Here is an 18,629-nt window from a genome sequence, read left to right on the forward strand (position 1 = left end):
TTATTTGAAAGATAGTGAGAGGGGGAGACAGAAAGAAAGGTCTTAGTTCCGTTGGTTCACTCCTCAGATGGCTGCAATGGCAACAGCTGCGCCGAACCAAAGCCAGGAACCAGGAGCTTCTTCCGGTTCTCCCATGCAGGTGCAGGGGCCCAAGGACTTGGGCCATCTTCTACTGCTTTCCCAGGCCATAGCAGAGAGCTGGATTGGAAGTGGAGCAGCCCTGTCTCGAACCAGCACCCATATGGGATGCCAGCGCTTCAGACCAGGGCATTAACCCACTGCGCCACAGCACTGGCCCCTTGCTCCCACTTTTTTAAAACAGCAATTAATGTTTTGTTTTTGAAATTGGGGTTTTAATATACTATGATATACAAGCACCAGTTCAAGTCCCACCTGTTCCACTTCCAGTCTAGTTCCCTGCTAATGTGCCTGGAAAAACATCGGAAGATGGCCCAAGTGCTTAGGCCCCTGCACCCATGTGGGAGATCTGGAAGAAGCTCCTGGCTCCTGGCTTCGGATCAGCCCAGCTCCAGCAATTGTGGCCATTTGAGGAGTAAACCAGCAGATGGAAGACCTCTCTCTTGGTCTCTCCCTCTCTGTGTGTGTGTAACACTGCCTTTCAAATAAATAAATACATCTTAAAAAAGAAAAAAAAAAACACTATAATATTATGATTTCAAAGACTTGTTCCCAAGATCTCCTTACCTCATTATTTTTTTTTTTTTTTTTATTGGAAAGTCAGAGTTACAGAGAGGGAAGGAAAGACAGAAAGAGATCTTCCATCTGCTGGTTCACTCTCCAAGTGGCCACAACGGCCAGGGCTGGGACAGGCTGAAGCCAGGAGCCAGCAACCCCATCCAGGTCTCCCATGTGGGTATAGGGGCACAAGCATTTGGGTCATCTTCGGCTATTTTCCCAGACCATTAGCAGGGAACTGGATTGCAAGTGGAGCAGCCAGGACATGAGCAGGGACCTATTTGGGATACCAGTGTCATAGGCAGCAGCTTTACCTGCCTTACAACAATGCCGAACCCCTTCATTACTTTTTTAAAAATTAATTAATTTATAGAGAGACAGAGAGAGCTCTTCTATCTTCTAGTTCACCCCCCCCAAAATACCTGCAATAGCTGGGACTGTACCAGCCTGAAGCTGGGAGCCCAGAAACCAATCCAGATCTCTCACATGGTGGCAGGGATCCAAACACGTGTACCATCACCTGCTGCCTCACAGGGTGCCCCTTAGCCAGAAGCTGGAATTGAAGTGGCAACCCAGGTATTCCAGTTTGGGATGTGGATGCCCCAAGTGGCATTCTAACTTCTGTGCCAAATGCCCATCTACATTATTCATCTTTTTTTTTTAAGGTTTATTTATTTATTTGAAAGGCAGAATGAGAGAAAGAGAAAGAAGGAGAGAGAAAAAGAGAGAGAGAGAAGTCGATCTTCTTCTGTCTGCTGGTGAGCTCCCAAGTGGCTGAAATAGTCAGATCTGGGCCACACCAATGCCAGGAGCCAAGAGCTCCACTGTGGTCTTGCACAGGGGTGGCAGGGTCCCAAGTACTGGGTCATCTTCCATTGCTTTCCCAGGCACATTGGCAAGGAGCCAGATTAGATGCAGCGCAGCCAGGACTCCAACCTGCAACTTAACCCTCTGCACTGCAATGCTGTCCCCCCCCACACATACATGACTTGGTGTTAATGGGAATAAACCTGACAAAAATATAAAGGATCCAAATGGAGAACCATTGACTGGGCTTACTTAATAATGAAATTAATTTTCAGTCTCATCAATTTTGTGAAGGTTTTTATGGAAATTTAGCTAGTTTTTATATTCTATGAGATCAATCAGCTGTGTTAGCAGCTGATGAGAAAATAATATATTTTTATGTTTTAAACAAATGCAAATACTTAAAATCCAATGATCTCTTTTTTGTTTGAAGATTCTTAAATGCAGTAGCAAACTGTTGCCAGTGTTTTTATGTGACAGATATTTTTGGTAAAAAATTATGCTGAGATGGAAACACTTCCAAATATCATTTTTTAAAATATTCCTTCACAATGGCTCTCAAAAAGCAGTTGTTTTCTCACTTATCAAAATGTAAACTCTACCTTGAAGGAAGCTTTAAAATATTGTTTCTTGGTACTCGTAAAATAGCAGAATGCTGACAGCTGCCTTATTATCATCAAAAAAAAGCCAGCAAAGTTCAAATGCTTGTCTTTTTGCAAAAGAAAAGTACGAGTTATTTATAGATTCTGACAACTATTTTAATACTCTAGCAGAAAGACTTAGCAAAACTCTGAGTCAAGCCAAATATTTTCATCATCAATCACCATTTCTCACAAATTACTGTATTAGAAAGACTCTGCTGTGGAAAAGTCTCATTTCTACAAAAACTAACACATTGATATCAGCCCTTAGGCACAAAAAACGCCATATAGGAGAGCATCATTATCATTCCATCGACACTGCAGGACCCCAATGTCTCTCCTGATATCAGAACGGGGGCTGTTGCATTGGCAGAGGGCTAAGCCACCACACGGGACCCCTACACCCCGTATCTCTGTGCCAGTTCAAGTCCTGGCTACTCTGCTTCAGATCCAGCTCCCCACTTACGCACCTGGGAAGCCACAGATGATAGCTCAAATACTTGAGTCCTTGCTACCCACGTGAAAGACCCAGAAGGAGTTCCTGGCTTCTGGCTTCTGCCTGGCCCAGCCTTGGCTATTGCAGGCATATGGGGAGTGAACCAGCAGATGGAAGGTCTCTCTCTCTCTCTCTCTCTGCCTTTCAAATAAATATATAAGTTAAGAAAAAAAAAGATATCAGAATGACTCACAACCAGCTGGCATCTGGACCAAATAAGGATGCCAACATCTATCTGTTTATTAAATATTAGCAAAGCTGAGTTTCTTTTTTTTTAGGCTTAACAAATGTAAACAGGAACCCAACATCATCTTCTAACCCCCCAGTGGATCACTGTGCACACCTGGATGCCTCCACGGGCCCAATGTGTTAGATGGGCGTAGCTCGGGCAACTTCCCTGTCAATGCAGAGGAACAGGAGGAGGCTACACAGAGCCAGTGCACTGAAGCCAGAGAGGCCCGGGTTAGAATTTCCTAAAACGGCTCCATCATTCATCAGCTGTGCACATCATGGAATCACTGTGGTTTGGTTTCCATATCTGTAAAATGGCATCACATGGTGAAGTGGAGATAACAGCACCTCAGGGGATGAGTGAGGATCAGATAAAAGCATTTTGTTGGTATGGCCCTAACACCTTTCCTAAACTCCCACCAACGAAGCATACGCCCTAGGCATTTGACTTCAGCTCGCCCTCCTAGCCACTTCACAGGGATCGCAGAGGCATCCGGGTCTCCCCACCAGAAGACTGATTCCCGCATTATCTGATTTTATCCCCCCAGGGGCCACATTCTGTCAGTTACCTGCTCTCCTTCCTGCACAGTTACCCATTTGAACAGCAGAGTTACAGAAAGACAGGGAGAGACAGATCTATCTTCCATCCACTGGTTTACCCCACAAAGGGCCACAATGGCCAGGTCTGGGCCAGACCAAAGCCAGGAGCCTGGAACTCCATCTGGGTGTCCCTAGCACTCAGGCCACCTTCCACTGCTTTCCCAGGTGCATTAGCAGCGAGCTAGATTGGAAGGGGAACAGTTTGGACTCCAACCAGTGCTCATACGAGATGCCAGAGTCACAGGCGGTGGTTTGGCCCACTGTTGCACAGCACCAGCCCCACTCCTGGGTGCTAATCCACTCCACCACCTACCAGCTCTTTCCCCCGAGCTGGTAAGCATGCTCATCTAACTCACTTGGATAAACGTCCACTCTCAGCAAGTATTCCTTGAGTGTCCAGACTATTCAATGCACTGGAGATCCAGCAGTGAGCAAAACAGGTCACGCTCCTTGCCCTCAAGGAGCTTCTGTTCTAAAGGAGCTGGGAGGCACAGAAGATAACTAAGGTAAACAAGTAAAATATATGTTAGAGGATGATAAATACCATGGAGTTTAAATAGGGTGGTCAAGGATGTGTCGCTGAGACAGATCACATGTGAATGAAGATCTGAAAGAAGTGAAGTCCTTGTGTGTATCTGGGGAGGAGCAGTCTAAGCAGAGGAAACTGTAAGTGCACATGTCCTGAGGCACGTGGATGGCAGGGACCCAAGTACTTGAGTCATCACCTGAGCCTCCCATGGTGCACATTAGCAGGAAGCAGGATTGGAAGCAGAGTGTTCTATCTTCCTAGTCTTATTTCCTCTGTGAGAAGAAAACAACCCAGTCTTTCACATTTTCTTCACACTTTGCAGATAAATTAGTAAAATATTACAAATAGTAAGTGTAGAGAGCTGGTGCTGTAGTGCAGTGGTTTAAGCTGCTGTCTGTCCCACACCAGAGTGTCAGTTTGAGTCCTGGCTGCTCTGCTTCCAATCCAGCTACCTGCTAATGTGCCTGGGAAGCAGAGGATGATGGATTAAGTACTTGAGTTCCTGGCCCCCACGTGGGAAACCTGGATGGAGTTCCTGGATCCTGACTTCAGGCTCGCAAAGTCCCAGCTGTTGAGGCCATTCGGGGAGTGAACCATTTGTCTGCAAGATGGAGAGAATGAGGCAGAGGGGTGGGGCAGGGAGGAAGAGGGAGAGAGAGAATGAATTCCCATCTGCTGGTTCAGGAACTCCATCCAGGTCTCCCACGGGTGGCAGGAGACCAAGCACTTGGGCCAATTTCCACTGCCTTCACAGGTGCATCAGCAGGGAGCTGGAAGTGGAGCAGCTGGCACTCAAACCAGCTCTCATATGGGATGCTGGCATTCTGGGTGGCAGCTTAACCAATGGCTCCACAATGCCGGCCCCTAAATAAATATTTCAAAAAAAAAAAAAAGTTTAAGTTATTTCTCCCCAGACTTAGGAACATGCTGAAATGTAATCCTGGTTATGGATCTAGAGCAGTGGTTCTCAACTGGGGGGATTTCTTGAATGGACACTTGAAATGCCTGGAGACATTTGTGATCCGTCATAGCTTTTAGGGAAACGTGCTGCTGGATCTAGTGTGTAGAGGTCAGGAAGGCTGCTAAGGATCCTACAACACACAGGACATCTCCTTAACCAGAATTACCCGGGGCTGGCGCTGTGACGCGGTAGGTTAATCCTCTGCCTGTGGTGCCAGTATCCCATATGGGCACTATCCAGCTCTCTGCTGTGGCCTGGGAAAGCAGTAGAAGATGGCCCAAGCACTTAGGCCCCTGCACCCACGTGAGAGACCCGGAAGAAGCTCCTGGCTCCTGGCTTCGGATCAGCTCAGCTTTGGCCACTGAGGAGTGAACCAGCAGATGGAAGACCTTTCTCTCTCTCTCCCTTTCACTGTCTATAACTCTACCTCTCAAAAATAAGTACATAAAATATTTTTTAAAAAATGAATTACCCAGCCTAGCATGTTGAGAAACCCTGTTCTACAAGTAACAATGCTTGTTGGAGAGAACTGAGGAAAAGGCATCCTTCAAATGATGCTACTGCTGGGCCTTTAGGGAGGGTAGGAGGGCAGCTTCCGGTGACACTGGAGGTTTAGAGATCTGGGCATTGTCAGATCTTAACTTTGAGTCAGCCCAACATCCCCATCCCCAGCACTGGTGTTAACGCTCTTCCCATTTCATGCCCTTCACAACGTAACACCACGATCTTGGTATTTTCTGTCTTTCATTTAGCCATTCTGGTGGTTACAAATCTCACTGTGGTTATAATTTGCATTTCCTCTGTATTGTTTGTTGGTTTTTCAAGAAGGTATAACCAAAAATGCCGGGGGGGGGGGGGGCAGGTTAACTCTCTGTATTTGCTGGAAATTCTCCGCTTATCAGTACTTACCTAACAGAACTTAGTACCTTTTTCTTTGCATTAGAGACAAAATGATATGCGGGCAGTACGTTTCTTATTAAATGAGATAAAACGCGTTACGAACTTTCTAGCATCCTGTGAGCACAGTTAGCAAATGTCAGCTGGTATACTTTATACTGGTTATTTACGCACACCCCATTTCTCCTGTTTTCCACACTCCACGACAACGGAACACTGTAGGCATACATTAGTTGCCTCACGTATAACAGTTGCTAATAGAGGCTATTGGGAATCTGCGGACTTAATATACAGACAGAAGGCCCTGTGGTTATTGTTATGAAGACGGCATAAATGATCACAGTGGCTACAGCTAACAAGACCTACATCACTTAAACAGTGTGTCTCCTCCTACTTACCGTCATCTAACAGTTGAGAAAATTAATGTAGGGCAGAAACACTACCCAGGATAATGAAAATCAGATGTCCCGAACTGCATTTGTTTAGTGTTCTAGACGAGTCTCTTTTCAAAACCTAAACCGCAAGTCCAAAGTATCACCCCCAGAAACCTAAGAACCACTCTTCGGAAGATTCATAAAGCCTCTGCAAGCTAAACAAACCCTTTGTTCCGCACCCGAGAACCCAGCGCTGCCCCCGCAGCATCCGTACAAGATGGCATCGCCCTTCCGCACACGCCGCTGGGGGCCCATCCGCCCGGCCGGCCACCGGGCCGGAAGTGGTTGCGAGCCTAGTGGATCCGGGTGGGAGCGCGCAGGCGGCCACGGAGGTTCCATCTCCGCAGGGTGAGGTGCCGCAGGTGTTCGGGCCGGGTGCGAGGCCGCAGGTAAGTGTATCCCAGAGGCCGGCGGGTCCTCTCACCCGGACTGTACGCGCGGAGGAGGGGGCGGGTCGAGAGGGGTCGTGGAGCAAGGGATGTCCGCGCGTGCGGGGGCGCCTGGCTGCGGAGACCCCGCCGAGCCCTGAGCCTGGGGGTCTCGTCCCTCTCCTCTCTCGTCGGCCCCCTCACCCGCGGCAGGGGCGGATCGGTACCCAGGTGCGCGAAAAGGGCTGTCACTGCGGTCCGCGCCCGCCTCCCGCCCCACCCCTACGCCCTTCTCGGTCGCCCCTCCGTGCCGCCTCAGGAGCATCTAGCAAACTGTCGGGGCGTCCTGACCCCTCAGCCGGGAGGGAGGCCCCGCTCGCAGCGGCAGGTGAGTGCCGGGCCGCGCAGCCTCCGAGCCCTCCCTGGGTTCCTGGGACCTCCTTGCGCTCAGCCCACACCTGCTGCGCTGGGCCTTGATGGGAGCCACCTGTCTCTCCTTTCACATCCCCGACCTAGGTCACCAACGAGGACCTTAATCATTATTATGAGACTGACACCTGTTCATTAAAGTACAGGCAACCCCAGCCTTTCTAAGCTTTTTTTAGACCGCAGGGCTCAAACTCGCTTATAAACTCCCCCTTGAAAACACGAAATTATGGGAATTTGTACTTTCTTAGTTGTATTACAAGGATGGCAAGAATTGCACCGACAGATTTTTATTAATTATCCGGATAAGGAATTGCGGGAGACGAGAGGTTTAGTAGGGGAAAAGGATGATTAAGTATGGTTAAGTGAAAGAAAAAAGAAAAAATATATATGGTTAAGCTGTGCTTGTTTCAAAAATGCATTCACTTTTTGTATTTGTTTAAGTATGGTCCATATTCAGTCTTATAAAAAATTCGTATAAAATTTTGGAACAAGACAGATCCCTTTTAATCTATTTTTTTCTTCCGTCTCCATCTTCTTTACCAATTCCGTCCCTCAAAGCGAGAACTGTTATCCATTTGGAGTGTATTTTTCTATTTCTCTTTCTTTACATTTATGGACAGGTGTGCACATATAAGGTACATGTTGGTAAGATTTTGTGTTAAGCTTGTACAAATGCCCATTTTTGCAAATATGGCATATTATACAAACTCTGCAACTTGTGATTTTATGCTTAAAAATGGGTCTTGCTATTCTTTCTCTGTCAACACATACCTCTCTTTTTTACTTGCTCTATGAAGGTATTTCAAAAGGTTCATGAAAAATTTGAATTAAGAGATAAGTTTCTCTTGGTACAAAAAATTTGGAATCCATGGGTAGTTTTTTGTAATGTGCATTTTCATGATTTTAGACTCCTGGGATAAGTTGCATAACATGTCACCATTGTACAGTGTGTGAGAAGCCATAGATTGTTTCCAGTTTTTCATTGTCAGATACAGTGTAGCAGTTACCTCTGCATGCCAGTGTGTAATAATATCCATTTTTCCCAGGCTCTTTAAACATTTGATAGCATCAGTCTTTTATTTTTGCTAATCTGTTGGCCAGAAAATAATTTATCCTTGGTGTTTTAATTTATATCCGCCTGGCGTGGTTGAACATCTTTTCTTCCTTTCTTTTTTTAAATATTTATTTATTCACTTGGAAGACAGAGTTAGAGGGAGAGACACAGAGAGAGATTGTCCATCTGACGGTTCATTCCCCAAATGGCCACAATGGCAGGACTGGGTCAGGCTGAAGCTAGGAGCCTGGAGCTTCCTCTGGGCCTCCCACGTGGGTTGCAGGGGCCCAAGCACTTGGGCTGTCTTCCACTCCTTTCCAGGTGCATTAGCAAGGAACTGGATCGGAAGTGGAACAGCTGGATCTCAAACTGGAGCCCATGTGGGATGTTGGCGTCACAGGTGGAGGCTTAACTGCCAGCTCTGGTTGAGCATCTTTTCATGATTGGTGGTTATTTTGTATTTCCTCTTCTGAGAAATGTCTCTTATTGGATTCTCTTTTCATTACTCATGTAGAGTCTTGTTTTACATGTTCTGGTTTTAATCTTTTGTTGTGAATATATGTTTTAAATATTTAATTCCAACTTAGTGCTTGTAAAATTTTGTTGCTTGTCTTTTAACCAGATGGCATTCTTGTTGAAACAAAATTTGAAATTTTTTTAAAAAAGGTTTATGTATTTACTTGAAAGGCAGAACGACAGAGAGAGAGGTGGGGAGAAAGAGAAAGGGAGAGAGAGAGAGAGATTCCATCTACTGGTTCACTCTGAAGTGCTAGCAGCAGCCAGCAATGCTGCTGAATGTCCCTCTTTGCATAGGAAGGTCTCCCCTTCACCCCCAAAATTTTACAGCCTAAAATGTCAGTTATGCAAAGGCTGGAAAAATCCCTCTACTGGGGTGGAGTTTATCCTATACCTAGATTTTTCTCCTATAAATTCTCACATGTTAGAGTTTTTCATTCCTCTGCAACTGTGTAATGATTTTTTTCCAAACAACATCATTTTGGTAATTCAGTCATTCTTGAGCCGTTAATCTGAAATACCAAATTTATCATGCAGTAATTTCTCACACGCAGAGTCTATCTCTGGATTCTCTTCTATTCTGTGACCTATTCCAACCCCTCCCGCCCCAACAAATGTCACAACATCCTATATTAAACTCTATGTTGGGGCAGATGTTTGGTAAAATGGTTAAAACACCACCTGAGATGCTCGCATCCGCTATCACAGTACCTGGGTTTGAGCCTGGCTCTGCTGTTGATTCCGGCTTCCAGCTCATGTGGAACCTGGGAGGTCGTAGGTAGTAACTCAAGTAGCTGGGTCCCTGCCACCCACACAGGGACTTGGATTGAGTTCTTGGTTTCTGTCTCTAACCTGGCCTGGCACTGTCTGTTGGGGCATTTGGGAAGTGAACCAACAAATGGAAGATGCCTCTTTGTTCTCTGCCTTTCAAATAAAAAAACTTGAAAAATGAACTGTTGGCTGGCGCCGCGGCTCACTAGGCTAATCCTCCACCTGCGGCGCCGGCACCCCGGGTTCTAGTCCCAGTTGGGGTGCCGGATTCTGTCCCGGTTGCTCCTCTTCCAGGCCAGCTCTCTGCTGTGGCCCGGGAGGGCAGTGGAGGATGGCCTAGGTCCTTGGGCCCCTGCACCCACATGGGAGACCAGGAGAAGCACCTGGCTCCTGGCTTCAGATCGGCACAGCACGCCAGCCGTAGCGACCATTTGGGGGGGTGAACCAATGGAAGGAAGACCTTCCTCTCTGTCTTTCTCTCTCTCACTGTCTAACTCTGCCTGTCAAAAGAAAAAAAAAATGAACTGTTGGACTTTGATATCTAATAGTTTCAGTACTCTCTCACAATCATTTTATTTGAAGTCATATACTTTATTATAAAAAAAATATTTTGGACTATTCTTAGTTTCTCTTCCAGATTAATTTTAGAGTCAAGTTGTCAAAATGGCTTTAATGGCTTTATTAATATGTAATTCACACACCATATAATTCATTATTTAAAGTGTATTATTCAATGATTTTTATTCATAGAGTTGGGCAGCATCACCACAGTCCAATTTTAGGACATTTTCATCACCTTCCAAAGATTCCCATACCCATTTGCATTCACTTCCCATCCCCAACTCCCATAATGCCTCAGCCAAGGGCAGCCACTAATCTGTCTTTATAGGTTTGGGGATTTCGACGTAAACTATTTGGTCTCTTGTGATGGGCTTCTTTGACTTAATGTAATGCTGTAGAATGTGTCAGTATTCCATATACCCCCCCCTTTTTAATATTTATTTATTTATTTGAAAGAGCTACACAGAGAGAGGAGAGGCAGAGAGGTCTTCCATCTGCTAGTTCTCCCCAGTTGGCTGCAATGGCCTGAGCTGTGCCGATCCAAAGCCAGGAGCCAGGAGCTTCCTCCAGGTCTCACGCAGGTGCAGGGGCCCAAGCACTTGAGCCATCTTCTCATGCTTTCCCAGGCCATGGCAGAGAGCTGGATTGGAAGTGGAGTAGCCGGGACTTGAACTGGCGCCCATATGGGATACTGGCACTGCAGGCAGTGGCTTCACCAGCTATGCCACAGCACCGGCCCTTCCATCCCTTTTTGATTGTTGAGTAGAATTTCAACCTATGGTATATTTGTTTCCTGCGGCTGCAGTTACAAAGTAATGCAAACTGAGTGGTTTACAACAACATAAATTTCTTCTCTCAGAGTTCCAGAGGCTGGAAGTCCAAAGTCAAGGTGTCGGCAGGCTGTACACTCTCTGAAGGCTGCCTTGTCCTAGCCGCTGGCAGTTGGCAGCAGTCCTTGGCATTCCTTAGTTGGCAGTTGCAGAACTCCAGGCTCTGACTTTGTCTCCACATGGCCACCTTCCTCGGGCATCTGTCTTCACATTGGGCTTTCTCGGTGAAAGTCTGCCTCTGTGTCTCTTCCTATAGGGACCCCAGTCATACTGGAATACGGGCTTTCCCTATTCCAGTGTGACTTCATTTTAACTTGATTATGTCTTCTAAGACCTTCTTTCCAAACAAGGACACAGTCACAGCTACTGGGAATTAGAACTTCAGTGTCTCTTACCTGGGGACAAAGTTCAGCCCATCACACATGGACATTCTCCCTTTTCTTTATCTGCTTATCAGCTAATGCACATTTGGATGGTTTCATTTTTCTGGCTAGCTGTTATGAATAATGCTGCTATGAACTTTTGTGTGGGCATGTTCTTACTTCCTTCAGATTCCTGAATATATACCTCGGTATGGAATCAGGGAGTCATACAGTAACTTAGTGTTTAACTGTTTGAGGAACTGCTAGACTGTTTTCCAAAGCAGGTGTGCCATTTGGCATATCCACCAATGAGAGTTCTAGTTTCTCTACACTATTGCCAACACTTATTGTCCTAGTGGGTGTTAAGTGGAGTCTCATGGTTTTGATGTGCATTTCCCTGATAGCCAGTGGTGTCAAACATGGTTTCATTTGCTTCTTGACCATTGGCATATATTTTTTTCTTTTTAATGCTTATTTATTTTTGTCTACTTAAAAGACAGAGGAGAGAGAGAGAGAGAAAGAGAGAGAGAGAGAAGGAGAGAAGGAGGGAAGGAGGGAAGGAGGGAAGGAGGGAAGGAAGGAAGGAAGGAAGGAAGGAAGGATCTTCCAAATATTCCATCTGCAGGTTCAACAGCCAGGGCTAGTCCAAGCCAAAGCCATGGTCCTGGAATTCCATCTGGGTCTCCTACATGGATGGCAGGGGCACTATCACTTGAACCATCATCTGCTGCCTCCCAGGATGCATTTACAAGAAGCTGAATTGGAAACAGAGTAGCCAGAACTCAAGCCAGCACTCCAATATGGGATGCAGGTGTCCCAAGCCATAGCTTAGCCTGCTGTGCCCCAATTTGTATATCTTTTTTCAAGAAAGGTTTATTCAGAGCCTTTGCTTAGTTTTAAGTGGGTTTATTTATCTTTTTATTATTGAGTCATAAGAGTACTAGATACATGCCCTTATCAGATATATGACTTGGGGATATTTTCTCTCATTCTTTGGGTTGTCTAACTTTTAAAAAAGTTCTTTTTAAAGGGGTTGGCATTGTGGCATAGCAGGGAAAGTTGCTGCCTGCAATGCCAGCATCCCGTATGAGTGCTGGTTCGACTCCTGGATGCTCCACTTCTGATCCAGCTCCCAGCTAATGTGCCTGAGAAAACAGCAGAAGATGGCCCAAGTGCTTGGACCCCAGCACCCTTGTAGGAACCCTGGAAGAAGCTCCTGGCTCTTGACTTTGGCCTGGCCCAGCCCCTGCCAATGCAGCCATTTGGGGAGTGAACAAATGGATGGAAGATATCTCTCTCTCTCTCTCTCTCTCTCTCTCTCTGCCTTTCAAATAAATAAATAAATCTTTTAAAAAAAAAGATTTTAAAAATAGCTTTGCATTGGATTTATATATTATCTTGAGTATTTCTGTAAGATAGCTGATTTCCTTCTTAAAAAACAGGATAGTTACAGTACCTCTCACAGAGAGGTTGTTGAAGTATTTAATGAGAACTGCATGCCTGAGCATGTATGTGCAAGTGCTTGGCGTGTGCTGTGTGTTCCGTAAGTGACAGCTGCTGTGACACGTCTCTCCTCTTCTGGTCTTCTAGATCTGCAGTGAAGTTTTCTGTTTCTTGACAGCCAATCTTGTGCATTTCTGGTTGATTTCATACCTAGGCTAATGTATGTGTGCATATGGTTGCTGTTTTGGGTAGTTTTAAAATAGTGTATATTGCTGTTATGAGTGGGGTTTCTTTCTTCAGAAATTTTTGATTTTATATTCATCAAACTTTGTAAATAAAATTCCAAAGATTGGTTGATGACTTGTGTTTATTATTTATCCTGGTGCTAGGAGACAAGCATTGTGTGTAGGTGCTGTGTTTTCTTTCCATTCTGTCCCAGTTCAGGTCTTGTTCCCCACCTGGCTCTACCATTGTGACTCTTCTAATGGGCCTTTTCTGCCTGCAGCCTTGCTCTCCTGCAGCCTAGCACCCATCTGCCACCATGGTCTTCCTAGACACACTGGTCTGATCCTGCCACTGCCCTCACAGGTCTGCACTGGCTGCCCGTGACCGAAAAGGCTTTATCCTGTGGGGGAAATGTACACCTCATGACGTGTCCCAGGTGTGCTCATTCCAGCCCCAGCGCTCTCCCGTTCCCCACTTGCACATGATGCTCTCGCATCACACTGACCATTAGAAAGATGAGGGGACTTCAAAAAGCTCATAAGAAATGCAGGTTATGAGAAAACTGAACATGGATTTTAAATGCCTCTGCCTCAGAATAAATTTCATCCTTTGATTCTATTTTTACATGAACTTTTTGAAGCATCCCCATGTCATGTAAGTCCCAAATTAAAATATTCTAGTAGACACTTAAAAAAATAGGTAAAGAAACAAGGTGAACTTAACTTTAATAATATGTTATATTTAACCCAGTATATTCAGAACATTACTTCAACATAAATATAAAAAGTTGGTTTGGGGTTCATAGAGACAGAAAGTGTGATAGAGGTGACCTGGAGTTCCTAGAAGGAAGGGGGTTTGGGGAGTTTCGGCTGAATTGAAGAGGTTCTGGTTGTGGGTGATGGTGATGGTGATGGTGCAAAGCATTGTGAATGTGCTAAAGCCATTGAATTGGACACTTAAAAATAGCTAAAATGGTAAATGTTATTTAACATATTTTACCATAGCAAAACAAAGTCATCTTAAAATCAATATGTAAATTATCAATATTTTTACCATCTTTTTACAGTAAGTCTTCAGCATTTGCTGTATGTGTTATAGTTGCAGTGCATCTAAATTTTGTGTCTTCTATGTGCTGCCTTTTTTTTAAAAAAAAGATTTATTTATATATTTGAAAGGCAGAGTTACAGATGCACAGAGAGAGAGGTCTTCTATCCACTGGTTCACTCTCCAAATGGCTGCAATGGACGGAACTGGGCTGATCCGAAGCCAGGAGCCAGGAGCTTCTTCTGGGTCTCCCACGTGGGTGGAGAGGCCTGAGCACTTGGGCCATCTTCTACTGCTTTTCCAGGCGCATTGGCAGGGAGCCGGATTGGAAGTGGAGCAGCCAATATTCAAACTGGGCCCATATTGGGTGCCAGCATTGAAGGTGGTGGCTTTACCCAGTAGGCCACAGTGCTGTTCCCACATGTGCTGCTTTCTGCCCTTCACAGCCCTGCACACACACGTGGTTCCCTGCTCCTGTCTGCCTTGTGCACTTGAAGGACTCGTGCTCGTTTTCTAGTATGGATCTGACAGCGTCTCACTCAGCACTCTCCTCTTTGCCGGTCCCACACTTGGCCATGCCTCAGTTGCTGGGGTCACCTCCCTATATTGCAGCTGAGCACTGCGTGCACAAGGGTGCTTCATAAAATTCATGGAAATGTACCTTATTTTGATGCAAAAAAAAAAGTTCAAAATCCATGCATGAGAGGTCTTCAAAAACATCTGTGGGAAATGCCCACTAGGAAAAAACTGTGGATTTCAAAAATGTTTTGCAGCAAAATAAACTTACCTTTTAATGCCATTTTCCATGAACATTTCTTGTATTTTTCTTTTGCTAAATCCTGAATTTTTTGAGGCGGTTTGTGCCTTTTCAATGTTTTTACTGAAAGCCTGACATAATGCTTCCTAAAGGTGCAGTATACATGTTTGCCGAAAGAATGTCATGAAACCTCTCTGTATAGAAATGAGTGAATAAAAGCACTTGAAAGGAGACAGTATTTTCTTTGAAACGAAGGATTCCATTTTGTATATTAACTTATGTTTAAGGTCACTATCAAGATGCAAATTGGTCTTACTGTTTGAAATATTTGGCTGAAACAGCATGAAATTTATAAGCAAGAAGCAAAGCTTCGCATTTAAGTAAAACATGTACACGACAGATGTATCACATGCAGAGCTCTATTTGGTTTATATGAATTTTAATTGACCACAAGCTTTTTGTGATCCAGCAATGCAATTCTTTTTCTTTTTTTTTTTTTTTTTTTTTTTTTTTTTTTTTTTTTGACAGGCAGAGTGGACAGTGAGAGAGAGAGACAGAGAGAAAGGTCTTCCTTTTTGCCATTGGTTCACCCTCCAATGGCCGGCATACTGTGCTGATCCGAAGGCAGGAGCCAGGTGCTTCTCCTGGTCTCCCATGGGGTGCAGGGCCCAAGCACTTGGGCCATCCTCCACTGCCTTCCCGGACCACAGCAGAGAGCTGGCCTGGAAGAGGGGCAACCGGGCAAGAATCCGGTGCCCCGACCGGGACTAGAACCCGGGGTGCCGGCACCGCTAGGTGGAGGATTAGCCTATTGAGCCGAGGCGCGGGCCCCAGTAATGCAATTCTATTACTAAAAAATGTGTTATTTCACACAGCATTAATAAATACAGGGTGTGGATCATGGCGAGTGATAGTGTCACTGTAGTTGGTGTCAGTTAGAGCATGTCTGGAGTATTGAACACAGACCCAGTGCCACAGGTTTGACAGATGCATTGACAGATGGGAAGCTGTGCAAGGCCCTGGCCGGGGAGGTGAGGAGAATGTGGGTTAGGTTGCTGGAGGACTATTAGTGGAGTGGCGAGATCTGTCTTCACACATCTGACACACTCGCAGGAGGGAATAAGCACTTCCGTCATTTCAGAGGCCGATTGAGTATTAGCAAGAGCAGTTTCTGTGTAGGCCGCTTTTACAGAATATAAGGGCTTTCCAACAAAACTGCCCCTTAAGGTGATGAACTCTGACCAAGTTATGACCTGTCAGGATTGCCATGAAAAGGCTTTCTGAATTAGGTGAGGGTTGCATTTGGGTCCTAAGTTGTAACCTTGATTCTCTGATTTCCTTTAATAAAGAGTTCAGTGGTTTTTAGAATCACAGTAGTAGTAATAGCTAACATTCATTGAGCCCTGATATGCTAGCCAATATGCCAAGTGAATGATATTACTCTTACTAGAGCCTCACAATAATCTTACATGATAAGTACCAACTTTCCCTTTTTCTATTGAGGCACAGAGAAATCCAGTAAACAGCTTAACTTTGTGTAACGAGCTAGTGGCAGGGCTCTGTATAAACCCAGGCCATTTGCATCAAGGGCCCATGTCATTATTGTGTGCCTTATACTCCTCTCTGAACACTTTAAACATAATCATTTAATTCATGAAAAATGTGATTATTTGTCTTGTCAAGTGAAGCATTTACTTGGCCTATCTTTAGAGAGTGCTGTTTTAAAAAATCTTGTATTTTTCTAATTATGAAGGTATATATACCTGTGTGGTGCTTGCATAGCAAAAATTGTTCGTAATCCTACTAACCTTACATAACCACTGCTAATAGTTGGATGTTGAATTATTTCATGCAAAATATTTAATAAGAACGGCAGAACGGGGTCGGCGCTGTGGGGCAGCAGGTTAATGCCCTGGCCTGAAGTGCAGGCATCCCATATGGGCACCAGTTCGAATCCCGGCTGCTCCTCTTCCAATCTAGCTCTCTGCTATGGCCTGGGGTAGCAGTAGAAGATGGCCCAAGTCCTTGGACCCCTGCACCCACGTGGGAGACCCGGAAGAAGCTCCTGGCTTTGGATCGGCACAGCTCTGTCCGTTGCGGCCATTTGGGGAGTGAACCAGTGGATGTCTCTACCTGTCTCTGTACCTCTGTCTTTCAAATAAATAAAATAAATCTTTAAAAAACAATAAAGAGAATGGTAGATCATTTCAGTCAGGGGAGATGGCGGGGCATTGGAAAGTTTGGATCCCAAAGTGATCCGTTAGCAAGGTTTCAGTTTTCTCACTCCAAGCCCAGTATTGAATCATATTGCATCTTTATAGCATTAAGGTTCAATAAGAGGAAATATTTTTTTCATGGGACTAACAGAATGTTTCAATATGAGACTGGATTAGAGACATTTATCCTAAAAGTTAGCATGTGACACCTTGAATTGAGTTTCATTCATTTAATAAATACTTACTGAGTGTTATAAGCTCTGTACTAGTCCCTGGGATATGGTGGGGAAGAAGTCCGTTTAGGTGTCTGGGGTTCTCATGGGGTTTACATTCTAGTGGGGAAGACAGACGAGCAGGCCAGCAGGAGAAAACTTGGAAATATCCCTGAGTTTTGATAAATACGTACAGCTGTATAATCCAGGACCCTATCAAGATGTGGAACTTTACCACCATTCCAGAAAATTCCCTCCTCCTTGAAATGTTCTTTGCTAAGATTTGGCATGATTGGGTCATTTTTGTTGTTCAGAACTCAGTTTATTTTTTTATTTTAATTTATTTTTTTAAGATTTTTATTTATTTATTTGAAAGGCAGAGTAACAGAGAGGAAGGTAGTCCATCTGCCGGTTCAATGGCCGCAATGACTGGAGCAGGGCTGTTCCAAAGCCAGGAGGCAGGAGCTTTTTCTGGGTCTCCCACGCAGGTGCAGGGGCCCAAAGACTTGGGCCATCTTCTACTGCCTTCCCAGTCCATAGCAGAGGGGAGTCTTTTTTTTTTTTCCCCCACAGGTGGAGTTATAGACAGTGAGAGAGAGAGACAGAAAGAAAGATCTTCTTTCCGTTGGTTCACTCCCCAAATGGCTGCTACAGCTGGCGCACCGCACTGATCCGAAGCCAGGAGCCAGGTGCTTCTCCTGGTCTCCCATGCGGGTGCAGGGCCCAAGCACTTGGGCCATCCTCCAGTGCACTCCTGGGCCACAGCAGAGAGCTGGACTGGAAGAGGAGCAACTAGGACCAGAACCCAGTACCCATATGGTATGCCGTAGGTGGAGGATTAATCAAGTGAGCCACGGCGCCGGCCAGCAGAGGGGATCAGAAGTGGAGCAGCTGAGGCTCGAACTGGCGCCCTTATGGGATGCTGATGCTGCAAGCAGCAGCTTTATTCGCTACACCACAGTGCTGACCCCCAGAACTCAGTTTAAATGTCTCTTCCCTCACCTTCCCTCTCCAGCAGCAACTACTTTTTTTTTTTTTAAGATTTATTTTATTATTTGAAAGACAGAGTTACAGAGAGAGGTAGAGAGAGAGAGAGAGAGGTCTTCCATCTGCTAGTTCACTCCCCAGATGGCTGCAATGGACAGAGCTGCGCTGATCCGAAGCCAGGAGTCAGGATCTTCCTTCAGGTCTCCCATGTGGGTGCAGGTGCCCAAGGACTTGGGCCGTCTTCTACTGCTACCCCAGGCCATAGCAGAGAGCTGGATCAGAAGAGGAGCAGCCAGGACTCGAACTGGCGCCCATATGGGACGCTGGCGCTTCAGGCCAGGGCTTTAACCCACTGCGCCACAGCACTGGCCCCAGCAACTACTGGGGATAATTGTTTTCTACCACAGGAAAGTTTTAGCTGTCTAGAACTTTATAAAAATAGAAGCATATGGTATCTCTTTTGTATCTGGCTTCTTACAGTTCTGGCCGTTGTGGCCAGCTAGGGAGTGAACCATCGGATGGAAGACTTCTTTCTCTCTGCCTCTCTTCTCTCTCAGTAACT

At 45.4% G+C, this 18,629-nt stretch overlaps 1 protein-coding gene across 5 annotated transcripts in view; it reads left to right on the forward strand.

Annotated features, from left to right (window-relative positions):
- The first annotated feature begins 6,528 nt into the window (after nucleotides 1-6,528).
- Nucleotides 6,529-18,629, forward strand: part of EXD2 (exonuclease 3'-5' domain containing 2) — a 50,291-nt gene continuing 38,190 nt past the window's right edge. For 2 of the 5 annotated variants that reach the window (XM_008271822.4, XM_017349413.3), the window contains exon 1: nucleotides 6,529-6,681. The gene's annotated coding sequence lies outside the window, so the exon portion shown is untranslated. Of the gene's footprint in view, nucleotides 6,682-7,026; nucleotides 7,049-18,629 lie in introns of those variants that run through there. The other 3 variants (XM_002719541.5, XM_008271823.4, XM_051826330.2) reach the window with 3 other exon arrangements.

Source organism: Oryctolagus cuniculus, chromosome 20, assembly GCF_964237555.1.
Source record: "Oryctolagus cuniculus chromosome 20, mOryCun1.1, whole genome shotgun sequence".
Classification (NCBI taxonomy): domain Eukaryota; kingdom Metazoa; phylum Chordata; class Mammalia; order Lagomorpha; family Leporidae; genus Oryctolagus; species Oryctolagus cuniculus.